We start from the raw sequence: 11,651 nt of genomic DNA on the forward strand, positions 1-11,651 counted from the left end.
AAAAAATATTTATATATTTCATTACGCTTCAATATTTAGTTTCAATAAGGTCTTTGAGATGCCTGTCTTCCATTTTCCAGTCTGAATTTAAATTGCATCTTGCAGGCTTACTTCTACAGAAAGGCTCCACATTTCAATTTAAAGCCATGTATTATAATGTACCAGTCTGGCCTACTTTTCCTTATTTTTGCAATATGGAGATAATCACCATTGTCATTCCATAGAATAGAATTTTTTTATTTTTTATTTTTGATGACCATTTTATATTGCCTTAATAACATTTCAAGGTAACGTGAAGGGCTCTCAGATGTTCTCTATAGCTCCTTGGACATTTCAATATATACTACATTTTGACAGGTTTCTCAAAAACAGCTCACTCAGGGCTCAGCAAAATAAATGCAAATAAATGTCTTCTCTAAAGAAAGGATTTAGGGCTGCTAAGGGAATCAGAAATTTACTAAGGTACTTGCGCATTGTTTACGGCTTTAGGACATTTTTCTGCTTAACCTGAAGTTGACTGTAGGATCATACCAGTCAAATGCCACACCAACACCATACATTTAAAGCACTATTATACCACTTTAACAGTCATGGCTCTCCCCTACCCAAAAAACCTGAGAACTGTGGGAACTGTAGTTTAAGAGTGCCACGGGTTGTGAAAGACCTCTGTCCTCTTTACAGAGCTACAGGCCACAGAATTATTTAACAATCAGCCCCTCTTCCCAGGGAACACTGGGAAGTGTAGTTCTGTGAGGGGAATAAGGGTCTCCTAGCAATGCTCAGCACCCTTACTAAACCACAGTTCCCAAAATTATTTCGGGGAAGCCATGATTGTTAAAATTGGCGCCATAGTACTTTAAATGTATTGTGTGGGTGTAGCTTAAGACTGGAGAAATCCAGGGTCGGATCAGATCAGAGAGAGAAGAAGAAGAGGAGTTTGGATTTGATATCCCACTTTTATCACTACCCGAAGGAGTCTCAAAGCGGCTAACATTCTCCTTTCCCTTCCTCCCCCACAACAAACACTCTGTGAGCTGAGTGGGGCTGAGAGACTTCAGAGAAGTGTGACTAGCCCAAGGTCACCCAGCAGCTGCATGTGGAGGAGCGGGGAAGCGAACCTGGTTCACCAGATTACGAGTCCACCACTCTTAACCACTCAGTCAGTAGAGCATGGGACTCTTAATCTCAGGGTCGCGTGTTTGAACCCCATGTTGGGCAAAATATTCCTACATTGCAAGGAGTTGGGCTAAATGATCTCTACAATGCTATTCTATGCATATTCTATTCTATGCAGGGGTGCCAACTTGAATAAAATATTGGGGGTGCCCAGATAAGCCCCCACCTACATAATTGATCACATGTTGTGGTGCATGCACACCATTTGAATGGCAACTCCCATCAACTTTGGGGGGAAGCCCTCACAAATATTTTACTGGGGGGCCAAAGACCCTAAGAGTTGGCTCCTTTGATCCAATGTCACTCATTTATCTGGCTAACCTAGCTCACAGGGTTGCCGTGATAATTAAATAACTGGGAGAATTGTGTAGCCACCCTGGACTCCTTGTAGGAAGGGAATAATATAATTGTACAGTGGTACCTCAGGTTAAGTACTTAATTTATTCCAGAGGTCTGTTCTTAACCTGAAACTGTTCTCAACCTGAAGCTCAACTTTAGCTAATGGGGCCTCCTGCTGCCACTGCGCCGCCGGAGCCTGATTTCTGTTCTCATCCTGAAGCAAAGTTCTTAACCTGAAGCACTATTTCTGGGTTAGCGAAGTCTGTAACCTGAAGCGTATGTAACCTGAGGTACCACTGTATTATCACAGTGCATGTATCTCCATGTACTGGGCACACGATTTACCTTGCACATCATATTTTGCCCATGTGGCCCTACGGCAACAATCCTGAGCACGCCTGTGAGTAAGTCCCACTGAATGTAATGGGACTTCCTTGCGATTAAGCATGCAGAGGATCGCTCTGCAATCTTTGCAGGATCATTATGTTCAGCTGAAGACTTCAAATAAATTGTGTGAATCGTTTGCTCGTGGTCATGCTGCTTTACGACCTTTTATAGCCATTGAAGTGGCACAGACATATGATAGTTGCTATGCGTATGCATTTCCTCTCACATTACGTTCATGCGCTCACACATCATATGCAGTGATAGCTTTTCTCTCTCTGTAGTGCATGCTTGTATTTTACTTCCCTCCAAGTGTAGCTTCATCAAACATGGCGTACCGGGGTTCCCTAGACATCACCTAGGAAATTCTGATTTGATAATAAAGTCTCCATTTGTATTCTTAACACTCCGGTATTTGATTGTGATCATCTAATCATTTGTGCCAGAATAAGCTGTTTAATTTTTGTGGCATTGTTTTGAAGATTCTGCGCCCTATGCAGTATACATTACTTAAAGACAAAGCCGGTTAAAAATAATGACAAATTTACACAGAACATTTTCCAATAAATTCCTCATATTTTCCTTGAACAAGCAGCTTCCCCCCCCAATGTGGAGAAACGAGAGCTTCTTTTCACCAATTTATAGCTCATGGTGTCCTTTAGCAGGAGAAATAAATTTCATTGCCATCAGGGGAAAATGACTAAAGGCAGAATGAGTTCTGTTTGGATTCAAGTTCCTCTTTTAATACCATCAAGACAACCTGTTCATTATTTTCCCTCAGGGCTGATAGAAGTTCATTCTGCCAACAAACTGTCAGAGTTGGTTAGTCTTTAGAGCACTATTTGCATTTGATTTCCACGTAATGTTGAGGAAGTGAAACGAAGGGAATAAAACTTTTAGAGAAACTTTTGTGCAACAGATTTCTCAGCCACAGAGGCAAGTGCGCAGCTCGTGATTGGTGCAATGCTACATAGGAAACCACTTGCACAACGTGACTTTCTGTGTGCTCTCATACCTGCCAACATTTCTCTGATGAAAATAGGAGCGTCCCACTCCATAATGATTATTTTGCCATTTATACCCACACATCTTAAAAGGTAAAGGGACCCCTGACCATTGGGTCCAGTCGTGGCCGAATCTGGGCTTGCGGCGCTCATCTTGCTTTACTGGCCGAGGGAGCCGGCGTACAGCTTCCGGGTCATGGGGCCAGCATGACTAAGCTGCTTCTGGCGAACCAGAGCAGTGCACGGAAATGCCATTTACCTTCCCGCTGGAGCGGTACCTATTTATCTACTTGCACTTTGATGTGCTTTCGAACTGCTAGGTTGGCAGGAGCAGGGACTGAGCAATGGGAGCTCACCCCGTTATGGGGATTTGAACTGCCGACCTTCTGATGGGCAAGTCCTAGGCTCTGTGGTTTAACCCACAGCACCACCCGCGTCCCCCACACATCTTACTGGGTTGCCATTGTGGGCAGCTTCCAACATATATAAAAACATAATAGAACATTAAACATTAAACAAAACAATACAGGATTGCCTTCAGATGGCTTGCGGGTCAGATAACTCCATACCCTCCCACATTTCTCCAGTGAATATAGGGACATCCTAAGGAAAAGCAGGACATTCCCAGATCAAATCATAAACTGGGATGACTTCTCTAAATCAGGGATGACCCTGGAAAATAGGGACACTTGGAGGGTCTGTGCCCTGTGCATTTGTAACACATTCTGGTCCCATCGACACCATACATTTGAAGCAGCATCATACTGATTTAAACAATCATGGCTTTCCCCAAATAATTCTGGGAGTTGTGCTGAGAGTTATGGGGAGACTCCCTTTCCCTCCAAATAGTGTTTCCAGAGCAGTTTAACAATCAATCCCTCTTCAGAGGGAACTCTAGTAATTGTAGCTTGGTGACGGGAAGTCTCCTAACAAATGTTTAAAAGTTACACAGAAGATACCTGTTGAATCTAAATTAAAACAACATTCCACAGGCCTAGGCCAATAACAGCGAAGGCTCCATTTTTGTGTCGATGTCAAATGAGTCTCACCAATTCATGGAATAACCAGCAATGCTCCCACAGATTACCTCAGTGATCAACCTGAGGATATCAGGGTTTGGGGAGTCCCTAAGCTACTATGAAAAATGGTAGGAATGGTATAAATTGTGGTTTGCAGTCTGTACTCTTCAGTCTTAATAATAGGCAGGTGCTTTAGCTATGAAGGAAGTGACTTACTCATGCTTCAATGTCTTAGTTTACTGTAGGAAAATAAACTCCACCCCAAATGGATGACATCAAGGCTATGGCCTTAATTCCAAAGGAGTACCTACATAGACTCCTTGCTTCATTCATGTGGTCCCTTGAGTTCCCTGCCTTCTCTTTCATTCGCAGCACAGGGTTGTGCATTGGATATTTTCAGTCAGAAGAGAGTCACAGCGATTAACTGTGGCTCAGCTGAGCCAATTCATTCATAGGCAGGACACATTTCAGTTATACCTAGAGGAAAATTGTGATTATGCAGTTGTCCAGCAAGCTGTTAGATAATCCAGAGACAGCTGTCTTCTTCTTCTTGAGGAATGCTGAATGCTGAGTTTGTTTAATATTCACATGTTGGGGTCAAGTTGGTGAATGAAAAGGCAACAAATTGACTCTGCATAAGGTTCTAGGTATAACCAGTGGGTAGCCTTATGAATATGCAACACAATGTCCAGGATTTTTCTCTCTCCATGTGAAGTCTACCTATGAATCTTCTGTCTTTCTGTAAAAGCTGTATAGAAAACAAAATATAAGGCAGGGCTGGGGATTCTCTGGCCTGCTTAATCACGCCCAGCATGGATCCCAGTTTGATCTGTCAGATGTTTTGCCAAATCGGGTCCTCCCTTAAAGAGGGAACGTATTGCGGTGAGACCTGGAAAACCGACACCCTGTGTTGTGGGTGGGTACAATTGGACCGCCACAACACCCAATTGGTAGGTCGCTCATAGCTGGGTGCAATCTGGCTAATGGGACGCAGTCCAAACGGTTCAAGGGACCTATTTATGCCCATGCACATGACCCAGAGCTTCCTCTTTCGGTGCATGCATTCGGAACACGCGCCCACCTCTCCCTACTTTTAGGGCTTTGCGCTTGACCTTGCTATGCCGTTGTGTGTCGTCTGTCATTGGGACAGGGGCATGGCAGGAATTTCCCCCACTTGGCTGATGCCATTTGGGTTTCACCTGCTGCGTAGCAAATTGTCAGAACATGTAAGGTTGCAGATAGGCTCTGGTTCAGGTGATAGGGATGGGAGAACGCTCTCACCATCCCTATGTGAAGGGTATTCCATTAAAGGAATCCAGGGACTTGATGGTTTGGGAGTTGTGCCTGTGCCTGAGTCCAGGGGGACATTTGGGTGGCGGAGTTAGCCCGTTCCCGGCTTTCCGCTTATCCAGGTGTTCACCCTTGGCTGACCTATGCTGGAACCCTGGGTCAATGCTACCTGCATGGCAGGGAGCTAGTCGAACCAGAGCCTATGCAACCAGTCACTTTCTGTAATCAATAAAGTTGTGGCCTAAATTCTGCCAAAAACCAAAACCAAAATTTGAGTCAAGTGCGTATTTATTTAGGGAGGAGGTTTCTGGGTCTGAACACTCAAACCACATCCACCTGCCCACACCCAATGTTGTATGTGATGCCGGATGCAGGACAGACAAGGACATGGATGAAGTATTGAGAGTTTAAAGTGATGTCTCATTGTTCCTTTGCAAGGAAACTTGCTGGCAGCGCCCATGAGCCCATTGACGCTCACAGTGAGCCCCTTTGAAGGCACACTTTTAGCAGCTACCACCTGATTTTGTCTAAAAAGCCAAATTGAAACCCCCAATTTGTCTATTTACAGGCACAGTTTGTATTCAAGATGCACCTGTAAATAGACTGTTCCCCATGTGCAGACATGGGTGGGGGGATTCAAACCATGCCTGGGTGAAGTGGGGATTACAACAAGCTCCTTGGAAACTTCACCTGAAGTGGTAACGATCAAAGGTGATTTCTAGGTGTGTAAAAGTGTCCGTGTATCAAAATAGCCTATGGGAGAGGTTGAAAAAAAGTTCCCCACCACTGATGTAAGTAAATAACAACCTGTGAAATGCAAACTTATCTTTCACTGGTGGGGATCTTCAAAATATAGTAACAATATTAGGAACAAATTCAATATTTATGATGACAACTTTCCAAAGACAGACACTTTCCCACAATGCACACGACCTTTCAAAAAATGATGTGGGTATGTGTAATTTATATTTGTATCCTTAATTTTAAAATCCATACTCAAAAGCACACACTTCTGTTTACTTTTTTATTCTGGGGAAGCTCTTTAAAGGTATAACTGCTGCACTTGAGATGTTAAAGTAATCTTAAAAAACCCTAGATTCCTTGTGAATTGTTTGTTTGCTTTTAAAAAGGAGTGTGAATTCCAAGGAAAGAGTTTTTCTGTGTTTCTAAAATGTTATTGCTTGCAAAAATCTGGTAAACCAAGGCGAAAGTTGTATTGATGCAATCCATACTGTATAAAGTCGTGACACTGGAAACATATTCTTTTATAATGCAATCCTATGCATGTTTATTTAAAAATAAGTCCCACTGAGTTTAGTGGGGATTACACCCAGATAAGTATCCCTATGACTGAAATCTAAGACTGCAATGCTGTAATACCTACTTGCGTGAGGAGGTCCCCAAGCCACCCCTCAAATAATTCACAAATCACACATAATTTTTGTTTAAGTTTTTGGCACTATTTTGGCCACAACTTTATTCAAATACATAATCTGTGAGTGGTTGCTTAGGCATTGGTTATGACTATCTGTCCTCCCACCTGGGACAGAACTGACTATCTGAACTCCCTCGGAAGCCAGTGAAGGGAAAACAATGTTGGGGATCAGTTGAGCTGAGCAACGGTCCCTCACCGCTCACCCAACCAGCTCCCCAAGGCTTGCCAGCCCTCGTCCCATTTCAGGGATTGGATGAAATTGTGGCAAGCCCCAGGATTCCTTTAACGGAATTCCCTTCCAGCACCATTGGAGGGGCAGGCACAGCCTATCCTGACCCCTCCTCCACCAATTTTTATAACCAATGCCTAACCGCAACCTTACAAGTTGTGACGAATTGCTAAGTAGTAGGCAAAAACCAAGTGGCACCAGCCAATCAGCCAAATGGATAAAATTCCTACTAGGCCCCTGCCCCAACGGCAGATGACCCCACGACAGGCATAGCAAGGTCAACCAGATCACAGGGCGGGCGGGCGGGTGATCCGATGCACTCTGCGAAAGAGAAAGCAAAAGCAGTGTGCCCTCAATATTTAAAGCCTTACCTAGGAGTCCGCCCCATTAACCTCCCTCAATCCTGCTTCTGAAAAGACTTGTACATAGGATTGGACCATTAGTCATGCAACTGTTTCTCTCTAGTTAAGAAGCTAAACCCCTGCTTAATTTGCAAGAGGCATTTTGCCTTGGATATTAAAAATTACTATGAAACAATAGATTAGGATGTGGCGATATTCTATTGTATGTAAATTATCTCCATTTGTTGTTGTTGTTGTTTTTTAAATAAAACATTGTTAATAAATTGCTGCTGTCTTTTTGCCACCACATGTAGGTTGCTAAGATAAATGAGTTTATTTTGGTTTTACAAATTAAAACCTTTTCAACATTTCTGTTGCCCATCCAACCTAAGGATATTAGGACCTGGCTTATCTGGAGGAAGCCCATGCCCCATCAGGCACTGCACTGTCATTTAAAAAAGTTTATTTACATTAATTTTCATCCCATCTTTTTCACCATATGTGCTCTGGCCAGGGAACTTGCAATGATCACTCAGTGAATTTCAGCTTAGTACTTAGTTCCTTGGTATTTGTCCAGACAAAGCTCATCAGTTTTTCAAGAGTTTTCTGCCAGCTTGCAGTGTTCACCCCACAGCACCAAACATGGCAGACTGTCACTTGGAACTTCAGCCACCCCACCCTCAAAGAAACAAATTCGACAACAAAAGAGGGTTCTAGATTTGGGCAAGGGATGGGGGGACGACAACGCAAATCTCGTCAAACAATCCTTTACACAGCTCACAGCAAATCAATGAGAGCAAGGGGATAATGAAAGGGAAACAAGTACATTATTATTATTATTATTATTATTATTATTATTATTATTATTTGCAACTTCACTTCCAATGCTGCTTCAAAGAGCTCCTTAACTCACTGAAGAAGATTGTTGGAGGCATAAACAGGGTTGCAAAGGACAGGAAGAGACAGTGAGAATCACTCTCTTCTGCATATGGAACCTCTTTGGGATTGTAGAGCCTTCCGTGAGCAGAGGAACACAACTGGAGAAGAGAGGAGGAGGATGACGAGAAGGAGGAGAGAGAGAGGGAGATACTCTCGCACTGGGGTATTGCTATTATCAGGCATAGGCAAACTCAGCCCTCCAGATGTTTTGAGACTACAGTTCCCATCATTCCTGACCACTGGTCCTGTTAGCTAGGGATGATGGGAGTTGTAGTCCCAAAACATCTGGAGGGCCGAGTTTGCCTATGTCTGGCCCATATACACAAACTCTCTCTCTCTCTCTCTCTCTCTCTCTCTCTCTCTCTCTCTCTCTCTCAGCATGTCATTGGCTTGAATCCAATGAGTTGTGAAAGATGTTCAAGCACTCTCAGGAGGTCTCAGGATTGTGCTTCTTAGGTGAAAGGATTATAAATTTAGGAGGTTTTTTAAATAAGGTCCCAGAACTTTAATTGGAGATTTTCTGCCAATTCCTACTTATCTGTTTAATCCCTGGTCCTTGGGAGCCTTTAGTTCACCTGCTGGACTTAAATATGGTGTATTCAAAACAAATATGTTTATGGTTTTAACACAGATTTATTGGAAATGCACAGAGCTTCAAACAAACACGGGGAAAATAATAACGGTGAATAAAGAAGATAATAAAGGAAGTTTTCTTCCATTCCAGAGTAGCAGAGATGGTGGCGACCAGTCAGCCAGGATACCATATCCCAGCAAGTTGTCTCAGGATCCTGGTCCAAGAATGTCACACACTCACAGCTTATCTTTCTATTCCTTCTGATACAGTTGTTTGGCTCTATTCGAAGGCATTTTGGCACCTAAGGCAAACCACAAAATGCTGCCTGGCCCCATAGCAGGCAGAAGGTGTGAGTGAAAATCTACATTAGGAAAAAGGGGGAAGTGAAGATCAGGGGAGGGGGAATCAAATCTAACTTAACCAATGGTTGAAGTGGAAATCAAAGGCTACCATTGGAGGAGTCAAGGGGACCGCTCTGAATCATGATGGAAGGCACACAGCCAAGGAGACCCCAGAGGGCATCCCCTGCCATTTCCTCTCTAGGGATGAGAGGGGACCAGCTGACCTCCTATTTGCCAAGGGGCCAACTGTGGAGGTGGCTGCCAAGGAGGCTGCAGATCTGGCCTCCAAGGAGTGCGCCTCAGCCATCACTGCCACCGCAGCGCCAGCAGGCAATGCATTCCCTGGAGGCCAGATGTGCTGCCCCTGTGGATCCTGCCACCTGAGGAAGTTCCCTTACCTTGCCTTTGGATGTATTGGCCTTGCTCTCCACACTTCCCCAAATCAACACAGACTGTGGAAACTTCACACTGGACTTCAAGCATCTGGCATTGTGTGGCCCCCCATTCTTCCTCCAGACTCTGGATCCTTGGTTTCCAAATGAGATGCAAAAGCTGCTCTCATCAGAAAAGAGATTTGGGGAGCCATGTCAGCTGGCGTTGGTCCACTGTGCTTCATTAAGTCCAGGGCCAACGCAGCTGTCTACCAGGAGATTTTGGAGCACTTCATGCTTCCTTCTGCAGATGAGCTTTATGGGGATGCTGACTTCATTTTCCAGCAGGCCTTTGGCACCTGCCCACACTGCCAAAAGTACCAAAACCTGGTTCAGTGCCCATGGGATTACTGTGCTTGATTGACCAGCAAACTCGCCTGACCTGAACCCCATAGAGAATCTATGGGGCATTGCTAAGAGAAAGATGAGAGACATGAGACCAAGCAATGCAGAAGAGCTGAAGGCTGCTATTGAAGCATCCTGGTCTTCCATAACACCTCAGCAGTGCCACAGGCTGATAGCATCCATTCCACGCCGCATTGAGGCAGTAATTGATGCAAAAGGGGCCCAAACCAAGTACTGAGTACATATGCATGCTTCTACGTCTCAGAGGTCCAATATTGCTCTATTTGCAGTCCTTGTTTTGCTGATTTCATTTAATATTCTAATTTTCTGAGATTGTTAATTTGGGGTTTTCATCAGCTGTACGCCATGATCATCACAATTATAACAAATAAAGGCTTGACATATCTCGCTTTGCATGTTATGAGTCTATCTCATATATTAGTTTCACCTTTTAAGTTGAATTACTGAAATAAATGAACTTTTCCACGATATTCTAATTTTCTGAGTTTCACCTGTATACAACTCACATGTACAACCCAGATGTTTGCCATGTGTGCTGTCTAGGAGTCAAACTCTAGCACTGGTCGATGGCTCATACAGTGGTACTTCGCAAGACGAATGCCTCGCAAGACGAAAAACTCGCAAGACGAAAGAGTTTTTTGTTTTTTGAGTTGCTTCGCAAGACAATTTTCCCTATGGGCTTGCTTCGCAAGACGAGAACGTCTTGCGCCTTTTCCAATGCATTCCTATGGGAAACCGTCAATGCATTTCCTATGGGAAACCGTGCTTCGCAAGACGAAAAATTCACAAGACGAAAAAACTCGCAGAACGAATTAATTTCGTCTTGCGAGGCACCACTGTATACCCTTTATTTCTCTCTGCATGCACACACAATACATCTCACTGGGCTACAGCCTTTATTATATGTTACACGCAGACACTTCCACTGATGGACTTTTGATGTTTGCTTTGATATCAGAGCATTTACTGATTTATCAACTGTTTAATCACTCTTTGGCTAATTATTAATATGCTTGTGGTACTGGGTTTTGGGGTGCGCATGTTAAATATCTGGTTAAAACACAAAGACAGTGTTCCTTCATAATGTTTATTATAAATTCAGCCATGATACATAATCCATATTAGATTCTGGCACATTAACACTCCATTCAAAGATGTAACTATCGCTTCCTCTGGGCACAGCTACTATACTCAGAAGAAATTAACTGGAAATCAGCTTGGTGGAAATCAGCTTTTTACAACTGTTTCCCCTAATGAACAAAAGTAAAGCATTGTCAAAAAGTTTTGAGTTCAGATTTCTGTGGGGAGCAAGGAGAGAGTTGTATTACATTGCTCCTGAGAACATCCTACAAGCCAGCAATATGCTTCATTTTGTAGAAAATCAAGGCCTTATTACAGAATTTAGATGAGAGGCTGATACGTTCAGAGAAAGCATTGAAGTTTCTCAGGTTTCAGTGAAATGCTAAATGTTTATTGCTACAGAATAAAAGAAAGGGGGAGAGACGTTTCTTTCATAGAATGTTGTCAACTTTTCTCCAGTTTAAAATTTCAGCAGTGCAACACCAAAATTTGGCACCTCCTATCTCCCACCTTCCATTGTTCAAGGAGAAGTGAAAGCCTACAGACAGATTCCTGCTTGGCTGTACCACAACTGTTGGAAATATTTTTCAGTTTGAGGGCTGCATTCCCTTTTGGCCCATCTTTCTACAGCCCCATGTCACTGGAATCAAATGTGTCAGTGGCAAATGTGGGTGGAACAATTAAATAGGTATTATTATTATTA

The sequence above is a fragment of the Podarcis tiliguerta genome (assembly GCF_965153285.1).
Source record: "Podarcis tiliguerta genome assembly, chromosome: 10".
Classification (NCBI taxonomy): Eukaryota; Metazoa; Chordata; class Lepidosauria; order Squamata; family Lacertidae; genus Podarcis; species Podarcis tiliguerta.